Genomic DNA, 23,382 nt, shown 5'->3' with positions numbered 1-23,382 from the left:
GTCAAGTGCTATTATCCCCATTTTCTAGATTAGGAAGTGGAGGCTGAGAGGTCAGTTCTCCACCCACAGACGCAAGATGAAGGAGTAAGTTCTGAACCCACAGCTGTCTGGCTGCAGACATGTCATAGCCAAGTCCTGGGCATGCCACAGCAGGTGTCAGGGGACAGTGCTGTGGGGCAGGGGCTGGCCCAGGAGCTTAGCCGGCCCATTCCTAGGATGTGCTGTTGGCTCCATGTTCTTCTCTTTCCCAAGATTGGAGAGAGCCTGTAGGGAGAAGGTCCTCATCAGAGGCCCTATTTTGGCCTGTCTCCTGAGCAGCTGGTGTGCTCTGATGGGCATCAGGTCTGAGGCCTTGTGCCCCTGGAGGCCTGCTGGCTCTTTTTCAGGGATGGTAAATGTTAAAGTTACATTTTCAACAAAGAGGGCTGGTGGACTATCCAGACAGCCCACAGCCTGTCTGTATGGCTGCCGCCCCTGGTCAGCTCTCAGGGTGCGTGGAGGTGGTGGAGGCTAGAACTGGGCTTCCCTTGCTGCTATTGGACAAGTGTGGCCTGGAGAAGGGCTGATGTGAGGGCACCACTGAGGGAGCTTTGCATTTTCATAGTTTTCAGTTCATATTTTGGTACTTTTTCCAGTGTTGGAGAGGTTCCACATGCCATCAATATTTCTGACATATTTGTAGGTATCAACGATGGCTGGGCTGGCATCAGAATCCAGGCAAGACTGGGGAGCAGCTGAAGGCATCCTCAACATGGTTGGCAATGCCCTGACACTTCTTTCATCCTGCTAGAGAGCTTGTCCAGTGACAGACTTGGGGTCTTGGTGGGGAAGAACCCAAGCACTTGTTGTTCTACTCCCAGTTTTCTTTTTTTTTTTTTTAACCTGTTCTCTTTCCCAATTCTAAAGTGAAATCCAGTGAGAATATTAATATGCTTATAGTTCAAAGAATATAATAATGATAACAAGAAATTACAGTCCTGGCCTTTCAAACAAGGCAATCTGTCTTGTTCTGTCCTCAGATTACCCAAAAATTCAGGCTGAATTTTAAAGGCAAACTTGAACAGATGGTGTCCATGGCAAACACCACGCAGCCATTGACCCAGCATCTTCACATCACCTACAAGAAGGTGATGCCATAGTCAGTACTCCAGAGCCCAGACCCTGTGAGGCTTCAGTTAACAGGCAACCCTGTGCAGATGCTCCTGGAGTGAAGTAGAAAAAACAAATAAAAGGCCTTTATTTTAATGGCTGAAAATTTTGACTGTTACCTCTTGTTTCGATGGTATGTGTTTCTATCTGCTGCTGCTGATTTCCTCCCACAGTCTTTTCCTTAAAAACTTAGTCTTGGGCTGGGGTGGAGCTCAGCAGGGCAGCTCCTGCTAGGTTCACCCCTTGCCCTGCAAGAAAAAATCATGTAATAGGCAAGTTCCTCTCTTTCTTCCTGCAGTTTTTTAACAAGATCTAAAGTACCCATCAGTCTTCAATAGGGTGGGCTGCAGTGTTGCAGACAAAAGATGGAATGCAAAGGGTCACAGCACTGGGTGCAGTGACCACACCTGGAGTCCCATCACTGCAGGACTCCACTGCGGGACAGAGGCTGAGGCAGGAGGACTGCCTGAGCCCCACTCCCACCCCCCCACAATGTAGTGAGACCTTGTCTCCAAAAAGAGAAAAAGAATGAAGGTCATTTCCATCACCTTTAAGAGCAAGAGTCTAGGCCTCTTCCCCAAATCAGGAGCCCCAGGAGCCAGGTGGTGGTCTGTTCTATTCATTACCCATGACAGCTTGCTTTCATTTCTGGTGACCCTTCCTGGCCACCAAGCTCCAGCCCATGCTCATCTCTGCCTCCCCCACTTGCTGCTGAGTGCCTGGGAGTGGATTCAGGTGTTGCAATGGCCCCCAGGACTGCCAAGCCTTGGTATCACCTACACAACAGTAGACCCCTTTTCCAGAAGCCTCTCCTGGGAGCACATCTGACAGTAATGGGCAACAGGCTCAGGCAGCTGCAGCCCCAGGACATGGGGACACCTCAGCTCAGAGGAGAGCTCAGGTCTGTGTCCACTCCTGGGACAGGTGTGGCCTGTGGCAAGGACCTGAGCTGGCACATGCCCCATGTTGGGGGACTTGGGGACTGGGGCTGTATCTGACTCTGCTGCCAGTACCTGGGAATACTTGTCAGGCCCCACCCCTGGGCACCCCAGGCTTCTGCCTGCTCACAGAGCAGAGCCTGGGAGGCAAGTGGCCAGCAGCCTCCTGGGCTGTCTTACAATGCACAAGCTGGCTCTGTGCTCCACAGAGTGGGACCTCTTCCCTCCTGCTAACATGCCCTCCTGGCTATCCCAGACCCCCCCTCCCACTCCCCCTCAGGTGCCATTGTTAGGGTGCCCAGCCCTCCAGCAGACTCCACACTCACCCTTATCCATTTCAGGGTGGTCCAGGCTATTTTTACTCCTCTCTCCCTTGTGACCTTTAGTTAGCTTGTTTAGATTCAGGGGAAGGCATTCTGCTGCTTTTATAAGGGTTACATTTGATTTGTGGCTTTTTTGGGGGGTGTCCAACTTTGCCACCAAGACACATTTCTCTTTGCACCTGTTCATGTCCACTTTGGGGCCCTGAAGATATCCCTAGTTATCCTTGCCTTGGGCTCATGTTGCTTGTTTCACTGATGCTTCATCTGTCCCTGCCCTGATAGGCCATCTCTTTCTGGAGACAGACCACTGATCTCTGCCTCTTCAACCTGCCGCTTCTCTGGGCCCTTGGTGTGGAGAACTTCCTGTGCTGGACTAGATCACAGCCTTTGCTCTGGGAGGTGCAGATAGGAGCCCAGAAGCCTGCAGACCCACAACCCCTGCACCCTTTGCTAAGGCTGCTGCCCATCAGGCAGGTGGATCCAAGACCACCCTGCTGGTGGTCATGCAGAGCAGTGTCCCCCTGAGCTGACTTCACATGGCTGCCAAGAGGCTTCTGGGACCCTGTCCACATTGCCTTGGGTTGGGGGCTGTGAGAGGAATAGGTGGGGCTTCCCAGGATGGGGAAGGAGCCAGAACAGCAGCAGGGGTGCTGGGGGTTGGGCAGGGTAGGGTGGGTTGCAGTGTCCTGAGGGCCAGACAGGGCTAGAAAGCCTTGGTGGTTGGTGTCTCAACCCTGTGATGTGTACACCTTCCAACAGTGCCCTGTGACCCAACCTGGAGAAAGTCCCTGCTTCATAAATTAAGCCCTATGCTGACCTGGAAGCAGATGGATACAGGAGGATAGAGTGAAAGGGGCTGGTTGCAGCTGTGGAGCAAACAGGCCTTTGTCCTGGTGTGTGCACATGTGTGAGCCTCTGGTGGCACAGCAAAGCACAAGGTCCCTGGGAGGACTTGAAGGCCCTCACTGTGGTCCATTTGATTCAGCTGTCAGGGTCCCCAGGAGCCTCTGCAGGCCTGTGGGAAAGGACAACCAGCCCTGCCCTAGAGGGTCCCGTGCAGGACCACAAGTGTGCAGTCAAGGTGTGTGTTCATGGCTGTGGGCCCTATGGGGGTCTGGCCAGTGGCACCAACTCACTTGTGCCTGTGGAGATGGAGTTGGACTTTAGGACCTGAGTTGCCAGCCCTGGGCAAGGGCCTTGCTCTGCAGGAGTTCCTGCCAAGGTCCAGGCTGTCAGTGGGGCAGGGAGGGAGGACATGCCACTCCAGCACACCCTCCAGGCCTCTGTGCTGCATACTGAGTGCAGAACCTCTGCTTGCCTGGCAGAATGTGTTCCTTCTCCCACACTCAGTCTGCATTCTGTGTTCCCAGTGGCTCACATGAGTAGAAAACTATAACAGTCCCTCAAGGTCCCATGTGAAGCTCAGCTCCAGGGACCTGCAGGGCTGGTGTCTAGAAATAGGTGGTGTGGGAGAATCTGCATCCTCTTGAATGGCAGCTGCCTCAAGGCCATGCTCTGGGACAGGTAGACAGCTGCATCTCGGGGTGGGAAGCAGAGTCCACTGGCCAGACACCTCCACGGGATCCCAGGCTCAGTGTGCCCTGCTTCCTCAGTATGCCACTCATTCACAGCCCAGGCCCTCACAGGGCTTGCCCTGCAAGGCCAGGCTCTCACTGGTACTGTGATCCAGCTCCAGAGGAATGAGGTCCTGGGCCCAATGGTCAGGGGATCTCACAGCTGAAGGAGGGCAAACACAGCCCTCCTGTTACCTGTGAGGTCTGACCCCTGTGTTCCTCTTCCTCTGAACAGTCAGGCAATCCCATCTGCTCCTTGATGTTCTGAGGTCACCTGGAGACTGGTAGCCTCCCATTGCAATATCCCTGTTCCTTGTATTTCTACTGCCACATCAAACCCTGAACTGTCAGCAGCTTCAACTGGGAGAGGTGTTTGCACATTTTTGTCTGACCAGCATCCTCGCACATCACTGAGCAGGCATCTGCACCCTTCCACCTGACCAGACCAGAGCACCTACCACACCTCACACAGCTTCCTCCCACATCACTGAGCAGGTATCTGTACCCTTCCACCTGACCAGACCAGAGTGCCTACCACACCTCACACAGCATCCTCACACATCACTGGAAACAGGTCAACTAAAATGAAAACCTCGGTTTGGACTTTATTTCCAGTCTGTGACCCCCAATGGGACCTGAAGGCCACACAACCCTGGGGCTGCTTCCTGCTGGACCCTCTCTGCCAGTTAGATGACCCCAGCATGTGGTCTCCCACTGGGGCCCGGGGGCAGGTGCAGCTACAGTGTGGGCACAGGAACCAGATGGGAAGGGCACTTCAAGCAGCCATGTGGGACACAGGGCTGGGCTGGGCTGCTGGGGCTGCAGAACTCTGCCTGGACCAGCCTCAGCCTCTATTGTGCCCCAGGGGCTGGGCTTCCCGGCATCGAGCCCTCAGGGTGCAGGACAAGGGAGGCACAGGGAAAGCAGGGCTCACGATCATTCTTCACAATGCGAAGCTTCAAAGGGTCCTGCTTGACCATGGGATCAGAGGTCCACTAGTCAGTACACTGGTCTGGAACCCACCACAGTCAGGGACACTCCCTCCCTCCAGAAATTGGTAAGACCACCAGCATGGGAGCCTTTTGCTATTGACCAGGCCAGTAGGAACTCTCGGTCCTCAAGCTTCAGCAGGCCAGTCTCCTTCAGACCAACTGTGCAGGGCCAACTGCCCACAAGGACCAAAGCCAACGTGTGTCCTGAGATGGCCCTTCTGGGGCTGGAGTCATCAGGGAGCTGACCCTGAATTCCTGACAGGGGTCCAGGAGAGGGCCTGCAGCTGCACTGAAGTCAGCCCCTCTCTGCTCACCCTTCCCAGGGGTCTGGGTCTGCAGAGGAATGGGGATCAGAGGGGAGAGCTGCTTCCCAGGTGCTGCTGGCCTCCAGGGGTGGACCCCAGGGGCCAAGCCACAGCTTCTGTCCAGCTAGGCAGTTCATCTTTCTGGCAACAACACGAAGAATACAGCCTTCAGGAAGCAGCCCAAACTGCACAGCATGGCCACCAGCCAGTGTGCCTGGAAGCCAGGGTCCCTGCTGACCATGCACCTATGAATGTCAGTCTGTGAGGGAAGAGAGGATTGTGAGAGCAAAGACCAGCCCCACAGGCCCAGAGCACATTAGCCACATAGTCAGCTGCAGGAGCACATGAGCCACACAATGAGCACACAGGACTGGACTGCAGGCACCTGAGGATCTGAGCAGCAGAAGGGAGGGCTCAGGGTGGAGGAGAGAGGTCACCTGCACCAGGGCTCCCAAATGTCCCCCTGCTTGCCGGCCATCCCAAAGGAGCCTCAAACAGCCATCCTACAGGGTCACTGAACAGCTTCGGACACTTGCTTAGAGTGGGAGCAGAGGCCGAACTTTCCAGAAGCCAAGGAACCCTGGACTTGAGGCCCTTCAGGAGGGATGGGTTGCATGCCTACACCTTAGCCCCGCTTCCTGGACTGGCCTCAGTGCTGCCCAGGGTACTCCCTGCTGGCCTCATGGGGACCGGGGCATGCCAGATTCTGCAGTAAGAAGCAGGAGGTCAGCAGCCTCAGGTCTCTCCTGGGAATACACCCTCCCCAAGCAAGCCCAGCATCCAGATGGGACCATAAGGCCCAGCAGTGGTGGTACTGAGCCCCACCACTGACTCTACTGGTGCAGCCCTCCTTCATGCCAAGGCCCAGCAGCACCCACAGTGTGCCCAGGCCCAGGTGGCCAGTGGAGCATGGAGACAGCAGAGGATCTGCTTCTGATACCCACCTCCAAGTCCGTGCAGCCCTCCTCCAGTGGGTGAGGCTGGGATCCGAGGAGGAGAGGGTGCTCTGGCAGTATAGAGGGGGCCAGAGTCCTGCCTCTCCCAAGGCCAGTGGCCCACACTACTGGCCACCTTCTAGGGTTTGCAGGTCTTTAACTGGGGCAGGGCATGATAGGGAGGGGCAGGAAACAAGACAGTGCAGAATTCAGACAGCAGGAGCCAGCTGGGCGCTGCCCCAGTGCTGTCCACTCTCCCTTGCCCTGCATCAGCACCCTGAATCCCAGCACCCCAAGCCATGCCCACAGCCCTGCACCCAGAGGCTCACCCATCCACCACACCTCCTCAGCCAGGCTGCCAGGTCCTGCGCACAAACTCCCCCGGGCAGTCCACCAGGGCATGCACCAAGGTGGGCTGGACCTGACGCACATAGTCCACGGCCAGTCCTGCAGACACTGCATACAGGGATACCACCTTGACCCACGTGATGCTTGCAGAGAGAGTTGCTGGTCAGGCACTGGCAGTGGGAAATGGCCAGGTGGTGACAGGAGCCAGGTACCTCCTTTAGGCCCTCACCCCAGTGGTTCTCGGCCAGCCAACAGCCTGGTGGGAGACTGCCACATCTCCCGTGGGTCAGTCCCACCCACCCTAGGGCAGATGAGGTGCCCAGCCCAAGGACAGAGGAGGCCCCAGGGATGTACCTCGGCACAGGGCCCAGCAGACCTGGGGCTGCATGAAGGGACAGCATGGGCTCACTTGGCACTCCTGTCTCTCTGCAGCAGGACAGCCCCATCATCCATTCATGAAGGAGCCAAGGCCCATGGAAAGAACATTTCCCAGACAACTGACTGACTGAGCAGCAGAATGGAGCTGGGACCACCTCAAGGGAGACAGACCATGGCCCCAGACAAGTGCTCCTGAGCCCCGGGCCAGCCGCTCTCCTGAGCACACCAAGTCAGTTCACAAATCAAAGAAGAGTCTTTTTGAGACTCGTGCACAGGTTGGGATGGGACCCAGCCAGAACAGCTGTCCAATAGCCATCAGGCCCCGGGTTCCACCCCATCACTGAGAGAAACACATGAACAGTGGAGGCCTCAGAACAGCCAGTGGAAGGAGCCAGGTGCACAACACGCAGACTGGGCAAGACCATGTGTGCAGCATCCAGAACAGCACCTGCAGCCAGAGCAGGTCAGTGGCTTGGTGGGGTGGGCCAAGAGGGGGGTCACCACACCAATGTACCAAACGCCTCAAACTGCCACTTCAGGTAGGCGAAGCTGCTCTACTCATCTCACCTCCACACAAAGAAACAGCCCTGAACTCAGGGCTGAGCGTAACCATTAGAAGTGGGATACTGCCTCCTGTACATCCACACAGTTCACAACTGTCTAACTCCAGATCATGCCTGTGTCCCCTGATCCACTGGTCACTCCTTACCTACTTTTCCACCTAGAGTGCAGGGTATTTCTGTCCAACACACCTCACTCAGCAGGGTGCCTGGCATGGTGTGCAGGGTCCTGCCACCCTGGTGCAGGGCACTGGTCACTCTTGCCCATGGCTGAACAGTATTCCATGTTTGTCTGCCAACAGAGGAACCTCTTGGCCAGGATGAAGAAGGCCACTGCCCATTTCCAGATCTATTGGGCCTCTGCCTAGAGCTGCCAGGTAATATAGAAACTCCATGTTTAACCCCTGGGACCTGCCAGGTCTCTGCTAAGAGGCCACATGCCTGACCAGGTTCTGGTGCTCACACAGCCGCCATGCTTGCAGTTGTGGGACTAGCCATCCTGGAATGAGAAGGTCCAGCCCATCTTTGCCTAACAGCTGGTTGAGCTGGACAGTGGTTTGTCCCACTGGCCTGTGTGTGTATGGATGGGTTGGAGCCCAGGACCTGGAGGACTGAGCAAGTTCTGCCCAAGCCACACCCCAGCCTGCTGGTGGCCATTTGGAAGTCGTCCTTGGAGAAACAGATCCTGCGCTGACCTTTATTTCATACGCATGCACATACGCACACAGGCACTAGGGACCGGGCCACCTCCACAGCCCTTGCCACTGGCTGGCTGGGAAACTGCGGTCCTCCTGCTTCTGCCTCTGAGTGGCAGGGACAGAGTGGAAGGCGTGCCCACCATGACCGGCTCCTCTGCCCACGTGGGATGCCTGGTTAGTAAAGATTTCTAAGAGTCCTTCCTGTACTTCTTCTGTGTCTTCTCATCTTTCTGAGGTAAAACACATTGCTCTTATAATCAGGAGAAATAAAACCACTGCTGACTTTTGATCAGAATTGGAAATGTGTCTGATAGCACATTTAATTTCTGTAGAGCGCCACATGTGGCTAAAACAACTCTTCAATGTGCAATTCATTTCTAGAGTAAAATATCTGTTATATGAGGGGGATCTTTAGATAAGTTTTTATATTTTTTGAGATGTTCACATTTCTGTTAATCAAATGTCATCATAATTTGCACTGTCAGCTTTTTAAAAATCAAAGCCACTCATGTTCTATGATTGAAACAAGAGTTGAGCATTGTGTTTAGTGATGAAAATGTGTTCTTGAGAAGCAAAATAGATCCTGGTTTTAGAAAATATGAAAATATAATAGCTTTTGTATAAAGGTTTTCTTTTGCTATAGTGAAAGTCAAGGATTTTTTTCCTTGCTCTTATGGAGAAGTAAAAAGAATTGTCTCCCTCCAAGAGTAATTTTTTTATTATCATAGCAATAATTCATTATTATTATTAGGGGGCAAATATGTCTTGTATAGGAAAACATGTAATTTCTTCTTAGGAGTTCCCTTTATAACTTTAGCATTTTCTTTCACTTGAGAAAATTCCTTTATTTCAGATTATTTTATCTTGATCTTTTCTGAGCTTTTGTGCAATGTAATATTTTATTGGTCTGTCTTTGTACATTTTCATTTCATAATGTCTGTCTCCCATCTACCTGTCTGAATCAGCTATAGCAAATTTTGAATTTGTTGGTTAAAAAGTAGTTTTATATGTTTCCTCACAGGTTTGTGTTAGTTTTGAATTTTAATCTTCTATTTTGCTAAATTACTCATTATTTTTCTGTGGCTTAAGAAGAACAGATCAAATTATTTTTGTTTATTTTGACAAACAAGCTATATTCCTTCTCTTTTAAAGGAAGAATTATATTGTGTTACTAACTATTCTTTCCTTCAGTCAGATTTTCTTAAATCAGTATGGTATACACAGGGCTACAACTTGGGGGTTGTTCTGAGCTACTGTTGTCAACTACTGTTGTACATACTGTTATGTGTAAGGGCATAAATATATTTATTATGCTTGCAAAATTCTTTCTGTACAATTGCAGATCAAGGTAGCTCTTCTGTGATATATGGGATATTATGTTTTAAAGACCATCTTGGAATACAATTAGAGAATTTAGTATTTTCATGTACTAAGACCTATTTTAAGTTTAATATTTTACCTTTGCAAAAACTTTAATTAAAAATGTTATTTAAAAAATAAAATGGAAATGAGAATGGGTGAACTGCAAGCCCTCAGGGAAGCACAAGGACCAGCAGCAGTGGCTGCTGCTTCCCGTGGACTTGACTGTCCTGTCAAGGCGGGGCAGGAGCCTGGGAGCTGCAGCTCAGGGTGACTACAGCAGAGGAAGCATGGGTAGCAGACTCCCATCAGGGTGGAGCCTGGAAGGCTGCACTCCAGGCAGGAAAGCCAGTTGGAGGGTCAGTGTGCAAGACCAGAGTGGGCACACCACAGTCAGAGAGGCTGGGATGACCCAAGTCAGCAGGCCAAGAGTCCAGCACCCATGAAGACTGGGAGGGACTGGGGTGAAGTGTGATAGGCAGGTACAAACTGGCCTGAGGGGTGTCCTGAGAGCCAGCCAGTCATGGGAGGGGCAGACAACACCCTCACTCTCCCAGGATCAGAGAGGTCAAGAAATAATTGCAGGTCACACAGTCCACATGGGGCCAAGGACACTAACACAAGGGCCTGAGGCAATGGGTGGAGTGGGAGTAGCTGGCCTAGGTTTCCCCTGGACCCTAGGGGGCAGCAGACCCCTGGGGAGAAATGCAGTGCTGTGGGAACCCCTCCCCTTCACCTCACCTTTGCCCCAGGACCTCCTGGAACTACCCTCTGGCTGCTACTTTCCAGCTCAGGCTAGTCCTGCTCTGCCCCCAGCCCCCTCTTGTGCCCACACCCACCACCACACAGGGCCCCAGCCCAATCCCAGCTCATGGCAGATACCAGCAGGCCAGAGCCTGCTTTCATGAGAACAAGGCTGAGGGGCAGTGGCCAGGACCTAGGGAGTGGGAGCTGGCAGGGAACCAGGGACCCAGGCTCAGGTATCCCTGTCTAGTCTGCTGTTGGTGTCCACATCGAGGCCATGTGGAGCAGAGGCTGGGAGGGCTCAATGGTGCCTGCAAGTGGTCCAGGGCCTGTGCCTCCTGGAGAACCTGCTAGACTTCAGTGGGCGCACAGGTGCACCTTACCTACCTGCTTTGTCCAGTGCTGACCATGTCCAGGTATTTCTCCCACTCTCCCTGACACAGGCCTGAACACCTTGCCTTGTCTCTCCTGAGCTTGCCCACCTCTTCTACTGTCAGTCCTGTGTGGGGGCTTCCTCCTGCCTGCCTTTGGGCACTTTCCTGACCATGTGATGTCAGAAGCAGCCCCCCTTGCTCTGGCAACTCTGTCCTGCCAGCCCTGGGCTTCCAACTGCAGTCTCTCCTCACCTGAGCCCCCAGGCACAGCTCCTTTCATCAAGACTTTACTTAGACCTGGCCACTCAGTGTCACAGAACTTAGGTGGACAGAGCGCAAACCTGCTCTCACCCAGAGGCAGTACGCTGCCCTGCCTGATTCCCACCAGCCCAGTGGATCAGTTGGGCACCAAGCAGCTTATGGTCCTGAGCAGCCTGGCTTCTGAGAGTCCCACCCAGCTGAGGCCTCACCCTCAGCCCCCACCATGCCCACAAGACCCCCAGGACTTGTCACACAAAATTCCTTTCCCTCCCAGGCCCACCACTCTCCCCCTCTGCACCACCCACCCCCATGGGCTCCTGCATCTCTTCTGTCTCCCTGCCAGACTTTGTGTGCTTGCAAATTCTGTTGGTGAGCCTCTGTTAGCAGTGAAGAGGGCTGCAGCAGAAACTCCTGGGTCAGCATCTGACCTCAGGCCACACTGCAGCCAGTGGGCACCACTGGCCCTGACTGTAGGGCATCAGGCCTGCCTCACCTGCCCATGTCATGAGACCAAGCTCCTCAGGCTGGTGGACAGGATAGCCAGGGACAAGAGTATGTGACTCACACCACAACAGAAGGAGCTCTTTTAGTTTGAAAAAATCTTTAGAAATTGGGTCATTTTATCCCCAAACCAATATTTCTGGCTTTTCCTGGCAATCAGAAGACTGGAGCAGCAAGTGACCTCTTCTTGTCATGGCCCTGGCACCCTGGTTGCTGGGCCACTCAGGTCCTGGGTGGAGCCCCGCAGCCTGGACACCTAGTGGCCCTTAGCATAAGGTGGGAGACTTACTCTGGTCATGTTTGACTTGAGCCCTGGTCTCCAGCCATGGTCTAGGTCACCTGGGGTGCTGGAAATTCCTCTGGCACTCAGCACGCTTCAGAGACCACAACTTTCCTGATGCCTGTGCCTGACCTCTGCCTCGAGGCTTCTGTGTGGAGAAGCCCCTGCAGCCCCTCAGTGTGGCCAGGCCTCTGCAGTGTGTGCTTGGGTCTGTTTGCTAGCCCAGCACCTGGCTTCTGGCTGTGTCATCTGGACACTGCATCCACTCACCTCTCATCAGTCAGGAGGGTGATTGTCCACAGCAGTGATGACAGCTAGCTCCTGGCTTCTGGCTCTGGTGAGTAGGTGTGGTTCTCGTCCCAAAGCAGTGCTGGTCTGCCTGCTGTTCTCAGTTCTGTTTCTGAGTGTCTTGGGCGCTGCCCCGTGACCCCTGTGGGTGGCGTTCCTGCTGGTTTTTCTCCTCCTTCCCCAGCTTCTGCCAGCCTGTGGCCTACCTGTATTTTCTTCCCTGAGTTCTTGCACTTGGGTGATTGGTCTTTCTTCAAAGAAGTGACTGGACTCAGCACATGCACCTGCAGTCCCAGCAATTCAGGAGGCTGAGGCCCTGTCTCAGAATGAATAGATAAACCAGGGGTGGACACACCCTTTGTTCTGAGCACCAAGGACAACATGTATCTGGGACCAGTGGGTTGCTGAGGGTCAGTCATGTTGCCTGGTGAGATGCTGTCCTGCCTTGCACCTCAGGAGATGTGGAGCCTACCCAGCCTCTCTTCTTGGCAGCCTAGGGGGCCACAGGGGCTCTTCCCCACCACTGCCTGCCCACTGTTCACTCCTCTGGTAAACAGGGGCCACTCACCTGCCTCCAGCAGCCCTGGCCTGGTTCCCTCCATCTTCCAGACACACCCTGGCTCTCCCAGCTGGCTCCCATAGACCCCACATTCTGGTGGCTGTGAATTCTATCTGTGACATATTTTGCCTGGAAATCAAGCTCAGGGAAAAGCTTTTGTCATAGCATTCTTGTTGTTAATTCCAGAAAAGGTGGAGATCATTCTGACCTACTTGGTCATGTTCCCAGGAAGACCACAGACAGACTGAGGGAAAGAGGAGCAAGGTCACTGCCTCTCTTCTGCTTCTCTCTATCTCTGACTTGTGGACAGTTTTCAGATGCCAGTGTGTCTCAAACTCTGTCTTCCTTACCCTGTCTCTGAGGACTGCCTTCCAGGCTTTGGCAACAGGTCTCCCTTGGGCCTCCAGCCAGCTGCAGCATGACCTAGTACTGGATCAGAGGGACAGAGATGAGGACAGTTGGGTGGGCTGCTTGCTAGGGAGGGTGGCCTCAGGTCTGGGGAAGGTGGGGTCATGCCCACCAAGGTGTGGGTTCAGATGTCCCCTTAGTGAGTGATGTGGTCCCTCCTGGCCCGCAAACCAGGCCCTGCCTCCTGAGTGGCATCCAGCTCTGTTGCTGCTACTGAGCATCTCCCCACCAGGGGGCAGGCATGGCTCATCCCAGGCCCCGGCGTGCTGAGTAGAGGGACACCCAGGACCTCCTGAGGAGCCTGCTGGCCAACAGGAAGGCTTTCACATGAGCTGCCAATCTCCAGTGTGTGGGCAAAGCTGGACAAGCACTTCCTGAGCAGACAGGAACAGGCTCACTTCCTGAGCCTCCAGGGCAGGCTCCTTGTCCTCCAGCCAAGTGCTTGTGTGCACTGACCCCTGGTGCCGCCGGCTCATGCTGGCCTCTGTGAAGGGCCACAGCAGGGCACCTATGCTGCTATCTCTGGAAGGCTCAGGTGTGTGTTGGGAGTCAAGGCTGCAGGTCACCACTCTGCAAGGGGCAGAAGGTCAGATTCTAGTCCCCTGACTGAATCACTGGCAGACCAGCCCCTGTCAACTCCTCTGTGCCCAGGCTGCTGCATTGGCCCACACCTGGGCTGCAGCACTGCCCGAGGACCAGGTCAGCTGGTAAGAGCCACAGGCAGGGCTTCGACCTCAGTCTGTTCAGGCCAGGGTCTCATAAATTGGCCCTGCTTGGTGTGGAGGCAGGCCCGGCTGTGACGGTAGCCTGCCTGCTGTGGGGCCAGAGTCTGGAAGGCCCAGGTGTGAAGGGAACACCCCTTCTCAGTGCTGAGCAGCTGTCAGTCAGCCTGAAAAACCAGGAGGAAGGTGCCCAGGCACTGGCTTTTGCATTGGGGCCTCCAGCACTGGGCCTCCAGCTCATCCTTGGTCTGCATCTCCAGGTCAGCATGGCAGCTGATCTTCCAGGAGCTCAGGCCAGAACACTCAGAACCCCTCCATCCCATGTCCAACCACTCTGACCTGGAGGTCTTGAACCTGGCCCTTCCCCCACCGCCCCTCCTGCCATCTGGCCAGGCCACCCCTCCACCTCCACTGTCTTGTGGTTGGTGCCCAGGGTTCCTGCGACTGTTGCCCAGGCTCCTAACAGATGGCCTGGAGGGTGGGCAAAGCCCCCTGCACTCCTGCCATCCCTAGTGTTCTTTTCCAGCCTCCAGACACAGGCACTGGGAAGATCCCTGGCCCACAAGAGGCAGCCCTGACAAGCAGTTCAAGGTGGGGGATGCAGAGGTACTTCACCCTGCTGACCTCATGTCACATGAAGCCATTCAGCAGCACTCAGTCCCCACCACCCACTGTCCCACCTCTGCCCAACCCCAAGCCTCTCAGTCCAGCTGTGGCACTGGCTTACTAGGCACAGCTGGGGAAGACCCTGAGCCCTTCATCCCCGCTGTCCATCTCCAGGTCCCTGACCCCATGCAGGAGCTGCTGTCCGCCCTGGACCCCTGGCTCCTCTGGGTTGTGTTTCTGTGGTCACTTGTGAGATTCTGACCACATGGCCCTGTTGGTGCCAGTGGTGCCCATCTGAGATGTGCTCTGGCAGTGTGTGCCTCTCCACAGGAAGCCCAGAAAGGTACAAAGGAGGAGGCTGATGACTGTTGTCCTTCTGTGCTCAGAGTCTCCCAAGATGAACCCAGTGGTGGAGTCAGTGGTGGAGCCACTGTCCTGGGTGCTGGGCACATGGCTGTCTGACCCTCTGGGAGCTAGGAACTATCAGACCCTGCAGCCCTTCCATTACCTGGAGGAGGTGCACATCTCCCACATGGGCCAGCCCATGCTCAACTTCTCATAAGTCCCTCACAGTGGGCTTCTGGTTCTAGGCTGATCCAGAACAGAGAGGGTCCAGCAAGAACCTGCAGGTCATCTGAGGCAGGAGTGGCGGCATGGTCTTTCTGAGTCCATTACATGTGTGAAGGTGTTAGGCAAGCCGCAGGGTCATCACAGGGTCATTGCTGTGAACCAAGCGTGGAGCAAGTGTATGCTTGTTTTCATCTGATCTTGAACTGAATTCCCGTGTGGAAGTTAGTCGCCCCAGTGTCACTGAGAACAAGGGGTGTGACTTAACTGTTGATTTGCCCTGAGCTGGTTGCGAATTGAGGAATCTGTTAGAGTTGTGGTTTCAGAGTCTTCACCACAGTGAGGTCCTCAGCTGGGTCTATGGCACACTCACTAGGAGAGCCCTGCTGTTCTGGAGGAGGCAGAGGCTCCTGGGCCTCTGGAATGAGAGGGCCCTGTGCTCCTCCAGCCTCTGCTGTGTGACAGAGGCAGCAAGTCAGTCTGGAGCTCAGGACCAGACCTGTTCCAGGCTGCACAGTGTTGGATTAGGATGTGTGCACAGACTGCAGTTGCACAATCTAAGCTGGAGTACTCCATAGGCTAAGCATTTCCAAGTCCTGACATGACACTATTTTGAGTTTCAGATTTTAGAAGCTCCACTTGTATTTATAACACCTCCAGTCTCAGAGATATTTAGAAGATCTTGTTTAAAAACACTGTTTCACCACCAGGCTCAGGAATCCTTCCACTGCAGCCTCCCAGGCTGCTGGACACAGGCACCACCGCTGTGATTGAGCAGACAAGGGCATGTGACCCTAAGGAGTGTTTGAGTCAGTTTTGCTTCACTGTGACCAGAAGACCTGAGGGTAGCTGAGAGGAGGCAAAGTCTGTGGGGCTCAAGTCCCTGAGGTCTCAGTCCACAGAGGGCCTTCTCCATTGCTCTGTGTCTGAGGGGAGACAGTGTCATGGGGAAGGCTTCTGTGGAGGGAGTTCATGGTGGGGTCAGGAAGCAGAGAAGGGCAGGGAGCACAGGGAAGATGTACCCCCAGGGCAGCCACACCCATCTGCTCACAATCCTCATAGCAGTGGTGGACTGTCAAGGGACCAGCTGTCCATGGGGTGGACTCTTGAGGTGCCAGGGGTCAGTCCAACCCATAACAGTGGGATTCTGGGTGGTAGAGATAATGCAGACCAATGTCATCAGCCTCTTTGAACTGAGGCTTGCACCAGAGGATCAGAAAGTTCGTCTTGTAACTAGCATGGGAGATCAGTGGAGTGGGGTCTGGTGCCAGCACAGGTGGGCACGCGTGTACCCTGGACTCCGCAGTGCACATCCTGCATGCAGGTGCCCCAGGTCAGGTGTGGCTGGTGATGCCTGACCTGTCCAAAGTTCGCCGTGAGAGGTAGCGTGGCATCCTGAGCCGTGCAGGAAATGGGCTTAGGTCTGGGTGCTTGCCTAGCAGAGTTGTGTCCCTCTTCTTGAATCTGCTGCAGGGTGTGTGCTGGCCAGGGACCCATGCCTGCTCTGTCTCCACCACACAAACCAGCTGGACTTGGGCTCAACAGAAGGAGATCCTAGAGCTGTGCAGTGCCCATGGGCATCGGACAGAACTGGGTGGAAGTTGGGGAACAACAGGACTGGGAACAGTGATAACCAGCCAGGACCCCAGGGCCTGGAGGGACAGAGACAGCAGGACCCAAGACCACTTGTGTGTCGGGCTGCTGCTGGGTGCCTCCACACCTGGGTGTGGGCACTGGCAAGCCCGGTGCCTGCCCCAGGTGTTGACTACCTGCAACTTCAACTCCTTCCACCCGGACACACGCAGAATCCTGCACAGAGTGTGGCTTCATCTGCCTCAAGCCCTACACCAACAAGGTAGCCTTCGTCAGTGCCCAGAACACAGGTACTGTCCACACCCAGTGGAGCAGGGGCAAGGGCCTCGCAGATGACCTCCCAGGTGTGCTTCTCAGAGACTATGGAGGCGTGATGTGCGTGTGGGCTGCAGCCGCCTCCTGAGAAACAGGGCTCCTCAGAAGGACAGTCTGGCAGCAAGGGCCTTTTCTGGAAGTCTGGTTTGCCCGTTTGAGGTCCTTCTGAAATGGTTCATCAGCCACCCTTACCACCCTCATTACTTCAGTCACTAAGACTGCAAGGTCAAGGCACACACCTGCAATTCCCAGGACTCGGGAGGCTAAGGCAGAAGGATCCAAAGTTCAAGGCCAGCCTCAGCAACTTAGTGAGGCCCTAAGCCCTGGTGGTCAGTTATCGCACTCCCTGCCCGCAGAGAGACACGACACCTGGTTCTTTTCAGCTCTTTATTGCGCGCGTCTGCCGTGGTTTTCTTTCTTGCTTCTTCTTCCTTTTTTGGGGGAAGCTACACCTCACTATATGCCTCCAAGCGACCAATCATCATACAGAGCACGAGGGGAGAGCGTGGACAGATACAGGCAGCATATACAGGCATGCAGTGTCCATGAGGGGGCCTCAACCAATCACTGAAACTTCCTCAAGCGACATCAGTTGTTTGCGCACAAGCTAGCTATACTCAACCGCACTGGCATCCTGCCAGGCGCCATCTTGGCCTTGCCACACCTAGGGCCAGGGGTCCGGCCGAAACCCCGACAGTTCCCCCTTTTCTCTTTTAAAAAGAAAAGGAAAGCTCGTGACCGTGCCTGTCTTAGGCGGAGTGGTCAACCACCGTCCTTACCCGTCATCGGATAACTGCAGAGCATGCTACAGCTCCTGTCTTAGGTCGGTACGGGGTCACCTCCTTCCTTACCCATCTGGCTAGCGATCCAGCATCGTGAGCCATACTTGTGGGGAACTGCCGGCCTCTAGGGCAGCCATGGCTTGATGGAAGATGATACGATCTCTAGCTTGATCTCGGCGCATGCGCATGATAAAGCGTGTGAGGAAGATAACAGTGATAACCATGAGCATACAAAAGGCTCCCATACCTGCCCATTGTTTTACAAAACTGAAAGAAGAGGATAACCAATTTAGCACTTCAGACATTGGAGCTACATCAACTCTAATAGCATTAAGGCTAACAATTTGAGATCTAAGAATAGCAGTAAGATTATCAAATTCATAAGACCAGTTGGTACGTAGCTGAACAGACAAGATTCTAGACAAGTTTGCTGCATAGCTGAAGTTATGGTAAGCTACAGGTGTAACGCACAGTCCCGCCAGATGATAAATACATCCCACGTTTAACAGTTCCTGTAAAATGTCCATTTGTTCTTGAAGTAAGTCCACTCGCTGGTTTACTAAAAGAATCCCTGCTTTTAAGTGTTGATCCACTGTCTGCTGAGTAGATAAGGCAGTAGCAGTCTGTTGAACCACCTTATTGATTGTGGCTGCAGATTGTACAGACGTAGTTAAGGCTACAGCTGCCGCAGCGGCTGCTGCCGCTGATGCAACTATGGCGGTAATGACTGCTGCGGTGATTCCAAAGTCCCTCTTATTTCTGGAAAGCAATACTGGCAATTCATCATCTGTTAACAGAGACTGGCATAGGCAAGAAGGTAGGAATACGCATAATGACAGCTCGGTAATATTTGGTTGCGTTCCAACACTGAGAAAGATAGCAGTTAGTTCCAGAGCAGTTGAGAGTCGTGCCATTAAAAACATTAGTTAATAGGAACATAAAAGGAGGGTAGACACACACAGGAGTGGAATACAATGTTATAGTATCGTTACAAGCTATCTTACTGGCCTGGGAAGGGCCTGTGCCAGTATAGTCTGAAGTGCGATACCAATAACAGGTCTTAAATGAACCCCCTTTCAGAGCAAACAAAGGTTGAAGATTAGTATATCCTGCTTGGGAGGTAAATAGGAACCAATTATCAAAAGGATTTATACGTAGAGAACTAAGGTGAAAGCCAGAGTAGACAAGGTTTTTGATAAAATCATTCACAGATTGTTGGTATGTAAAGTTTGGGGTGAAATAAAATCCATGTTGAATAGGAGCTGCTTTTTTAGCATGTTGACAACCTGTCCAAATGGGAGGACTAGAAAATTTGGGATCACAAGGAGGGAAAATGCGAGGTGTACGAAATCCAGTAGATGGCAGTTTCAATCGCTTTGGAATTAATCCTTCAAGAAAGACAACTTGCCCTGAAGTAGTAATCTTACTTGTCCCTGTAACTTTACCCTGGGTTATAGTCATACTTTCTTGGAAATCAATCCCTTTAGTAGACTGTCTTAAAAATAACCCTTGCACTTCACGCTGTAATTGAATGCAAGGCCTAAGAGAAGTGTCATTAACAAATTTGTTATTGGTAGAGATATCAAAGCAAAGGGTACCTGGCAGAGAAAGGGTAGAAAAATTATAAGGTTCTTCCTTGGGATCCATGATGACAGTTGGCAATCCAGTCCTAGGTTCTGTAGAAAACAAAGGTGGGAGGGTAGAGGAGGTGTTAGTTAGCGGTAAAGGATATGGCCAAGCTTTAACTATTGCCCACAGGTCTCGAGTCTTCACCGGTGTCAATGTCATCATTAATAGGGCGCTTATCAGCACGATGTTCTTCATCGTTGTTTTGATGCACCAGTCTAGTCAACCTTTCAGGTATCCAGATCGGTGTTTGCTGATCCTGTGGGAAAACACAAACAGACCCTCGGACCCACCGAAGAACTGGATCTGGGCCTTTCCATGTTCCTGTGAGAATATCTTTCCATTTTACCCACACTTGAGTACTTGTGGGATTAGCATGCCTTTCTGCAGCCGTATGTCCATTCTTATCCACATTTAAAAAATTTAAAATAAAAAGTACTAGATTTAGTTTATCTTTAGGTGCTCTAAAGTCAGCACCTATTCCCCCTTTTTGTTTTATTAGATAATTCTTTAACGTTAAATGAGTGCATTCCACTATACCTTGTCCTTGAGGATTATAAGGAATTCCTGTGATGAGTTGTATATTAAAAGTTTGTGTAAATTGTAAGAAACTTTTGGATGTGTAAGCCGGCCCATTATCAGTTTTAATGATTTTTGGGACGCCCCAGGCTGCAAATGCTTGTAAGCAATGTTGTACAACATCTTTAACTTTTTCCCCAGTGTGAGCAGAGGCCATGATCACCCCTGAAGTGGTGTCTACTGAAACATGAATATACTTAAGGTTTCCAAATTCTGAAAAATGAGTAACATCCATTTGCCAAATATGATTAGGTAATAGTCCCTTTGGATTTACTCCAACAGACTGTACTGGCAATAGAGGAGCACAATGTTGACATGTTTTAACAATTTGTCTAGCAACATCTTTAGAAATATTGAATTTTCTTTTAAGGGTGGTAGAATTAACATGAAATTGGGTATGGAACATTTTAGCCTGTTCTAACATAGTAAAAGCAAAAACAGTTTTTGTTGCCCTATCAGCTTCAGCATTAGCTCCGGCAAGTGGACCAGGCAGTCCAGAATGAGCTCTAATATGTCCTATATAAAAGGGATACTTGCGGTCCAAGATTAAGGCACGTAAAGTACGAAAATAAGGAGCAACAGTGGACCCATCAGGGATATAAGGAACAGTCTCCAAACAAGGCACTGATTGTACTATATAATGACTGTCAGATAATAGATTGAAAGGCTGTTCTATCATAATGTTAAAAGCTAAAACTACTGCAGCAAGTTCTACTACTTGGGCAGATGAAGGAGGAAGAATTATAGTTTCTGTTTTATTTCCAATTATTACAGCTCCAACTCCATTTTTTGAACCATCAGTAAAGACCGTTTGGCAATTTGGCAAAGGCTGTGTTCTGGTAATTTTAGGGAATATAACAGGAGTGTTTTTACAAAATTGTATCCAAGGATGTTTAGGATAATGATTATCAAAAGTTGCTGTAGTTGAACAGTGTAAAACAGCCCAATCATCATCATGTTGAACTAACCACTGTATTTGAAGTTTGGTATAGGGGACAATAACAATCTTAGGGTGGCTTCCAAATATTGTAACACAGGCTTCTAACCCCTTATATATCAACTGAGCTGTGGCTTTTGGAAATGCCTGTAACTGTTTTGTAGGCGATGCTGGGAGATTAATACTTTGTAAAGGTCCTCCTTGCCATATAATTCCATATGGACTATGTTGTTCTGGAATAATGATTAACATTAGAGGCTGGGATGGATCACATCTTTCTGTATGATCTGACTGTAATCTTTGTTCCACCAATGTAAGAGCTCTTTGTCCTTCTGGAGTAAGGATCCTCGGGGAACAAAGATCAGGATCTCCCTTAAGTATATCAAATAAAGGTTTTAATTCTCCTGTGGTAATTTTCAAATATGGCCTAATCCAATTTATATCTCCAAGAAGTTTTTGAAAGTCATTTAAAGTTTTAAGTTCACTAGTTCTAATAGTTAATTTTAGTGGCTTTACCATAGTAGCCGTAAGTTTAGTGCCCAGATATTCTTGAGTTTCTCCCATTAGTAACTTTTCTGGAGAGATGTTTAAACCATATTGTTGTAGAGTAGATATTAAGAATTGCAAAGCCTTTTCTAGTAATCGTCTATTTTTATGGCAGATAAGGATATCATCCATATAATGATAAATTAATAAATCTGGAAAAGTGTCCCTTGTAGGTTTTAAGGCTCTGTCTACATATATCTGACATAAAGTGGGACTATTAGTCATGCCTTGAGGCAGTACAGCCCATTCAAATCTTTGATCAGGCTGTGCATGATTGAGAGAAGGTAAAGTAAAAGCAAATCGCCAACAATCCTTTGCATGTAATGGAATTGAGAAAAAACAATCCTTTAAGTCTAAAATAATGGTGGGCCAATTTTTAGGTAAGGCTGTTATTAATGGCAATCCCCATTGTAGAGGACCCATAGGAAACATCTGTGCATTGATAGCCCTTAAGTCATGTAATAATCTCCATTTTCCAGACCTTTTTTTAATGACAAAGATGGGTGTATTCCAGGGGGAAGTAGAAAGTTGTAAATGACCTTCCTGTACTTGTTCTTGTACTAATTTATGAGCCGCTTGTAATTTTTCTGTAGTTAAGGGCCACTGTGGAATCCATTGCGGCTTATCATCTTTCCAAACTATTGGAATAGGTGTAATAACAGTGGCCCCTACATAAAACCCAGCCCTTTGAAATCATTTTTTGGAGGAGGAAGGGGGATGGGCTGTGAAGACCCTTGTTGTTCCTTCCCTAATCCTAGACCTTCTGTATACTTCATTTTTCTCATCATACGTGTTGCAGGTTTAGAATTAATGTTTGTTGTCAACTTAGCATTCATCTGAGTTAAGACATCCCTTCCCCATAAAGAAATAGGTATTTTACAAATATATGGTTGGAAAACCCCTGAATGACCCTCATTATCCCTCCAAGACAGTGAAGCAGCACTCTGGTTAGGCGATTGAGCCACTTCCAACCCTTGTAAATTTTGATTAGCTGTAACTACACGCCAACCTTTGGGCCAAACTGCCTCACTTATTATACTTTTATCAGCTCCTGTGTCCAGTAATCCTATAAAAGGTTTATGCCCTACTGTTAATTGCATAATGGGTCTATCTTGGAGGTCCACAGTAAAATTAGCCCAGGGTCCGCCTGTAGACCCGAATCCTTTATCTCCTCTTGTTGTCTCCTTACTAGGCCATAAGGAATGCTGGCTAGGCAAAATTAACATTTGTGCTATTCTGTCTCCTGGAGAAATGACTGTAATCCCTCTGGGTGAAGAAACCATAGCCCTAACTTGTCCTTGAAAGTCTGGATCAATTACTCCGGGGTGGACTATAAGACCTCTTAGAGTAGAAGAACTTCTGCCTAGGAGCAATCCTACTGAGTCTGTAGGAATATTGCCATCCCAGTCTGTGTCTAACATCTGTACACCCATCTCAGGCGTTAGTAGGAGTCTGGAGGTGGCACAGATGTCCAGTCCTGCGCTCCCTGAGGTGGCCCTTCTTTCTTGGGTTTCATCCCTTTTTCTGTTGGTGGATACCACTGCCGTGGTACTTGTTGAATTACCCCGTATATTTGTTGTGGGCCCCGGGGTGGGCCCCTCACCCCGTTTTTTTGTAGCTTGGGGTTAGTTGGTAAAGGATTCCCCTCTTTGTCCCTTACTGAATGACACTCATTAAGCCAATGATTCCCTCTCCGGCAACGAGGACACAATCCAGGCCCTAACCCATGTCCGGAAGACCCAGAAGGACAATTTGCTTTAAAATGACCCATTTGACCACAAGTAAAACAAGCCCCAGGAGTTCCTCGTCTTCCACCCCCTCGTTGACCTAAGGCTGCAGCAAGTGCGGTAGTTTGTCTATCAAGGGCTGCAACAAAGGCTGCGCTATTTCCAGTGGACTCATTAATGTCCTTACAGACTCTTAAGTAAGCAGTTAAATCTTTATTTTTCCATGGCCTTATGGCGTCCTTGCACCATTTGTTTGCCTGTTCATATGCCAATTGTTTAATCAGTGGCATGGCCTGTTCTGCATCCCCAAAAATTCTTGAAGCCGTTTGTATCAACCTATCTACAAAGTCTGCATAGGGTTCATTACTTCCTTGAGTCACCTTTGACAATTGTCCTTGTAAGTCCCCT

The 23,382-nt window shown here is 51.1% G+C and overlaps 1 pseudogene; it reads left to right on the top strand.

The window, feature by feature from the left end:
* The first annotated feature begins 14,663 nt into the window (after positions 1-14,663).
* Positions 14,664-23,382, top strand: part of LOC124975193 (peroxynitrite isomerase 2-like) — a 38,890-nt pseudogene continuing 30,171 nt past the window's right edge.

Source organism: Sciurus carolinensis, unplaced genomic scaffold (assembly GCF_902686445.1).
Source record: "Sciurus carolinensis unplaced genomic scaffold, mSciCar1.2, whole genome shotgun sequence".
NCBI classification, from domain to species: domain Eukaryota; kingdom Metazoa; phylum Chordata; class Mammalia; order Rodentia; family Sciuridae; genus Sciurus; species Sciurus carolinensis.
The sequence above is the reverse complement of the archived record's forward strand: the minus strand, read 5'-3'. Positions and strand labels throughout refer to the sequence as shown.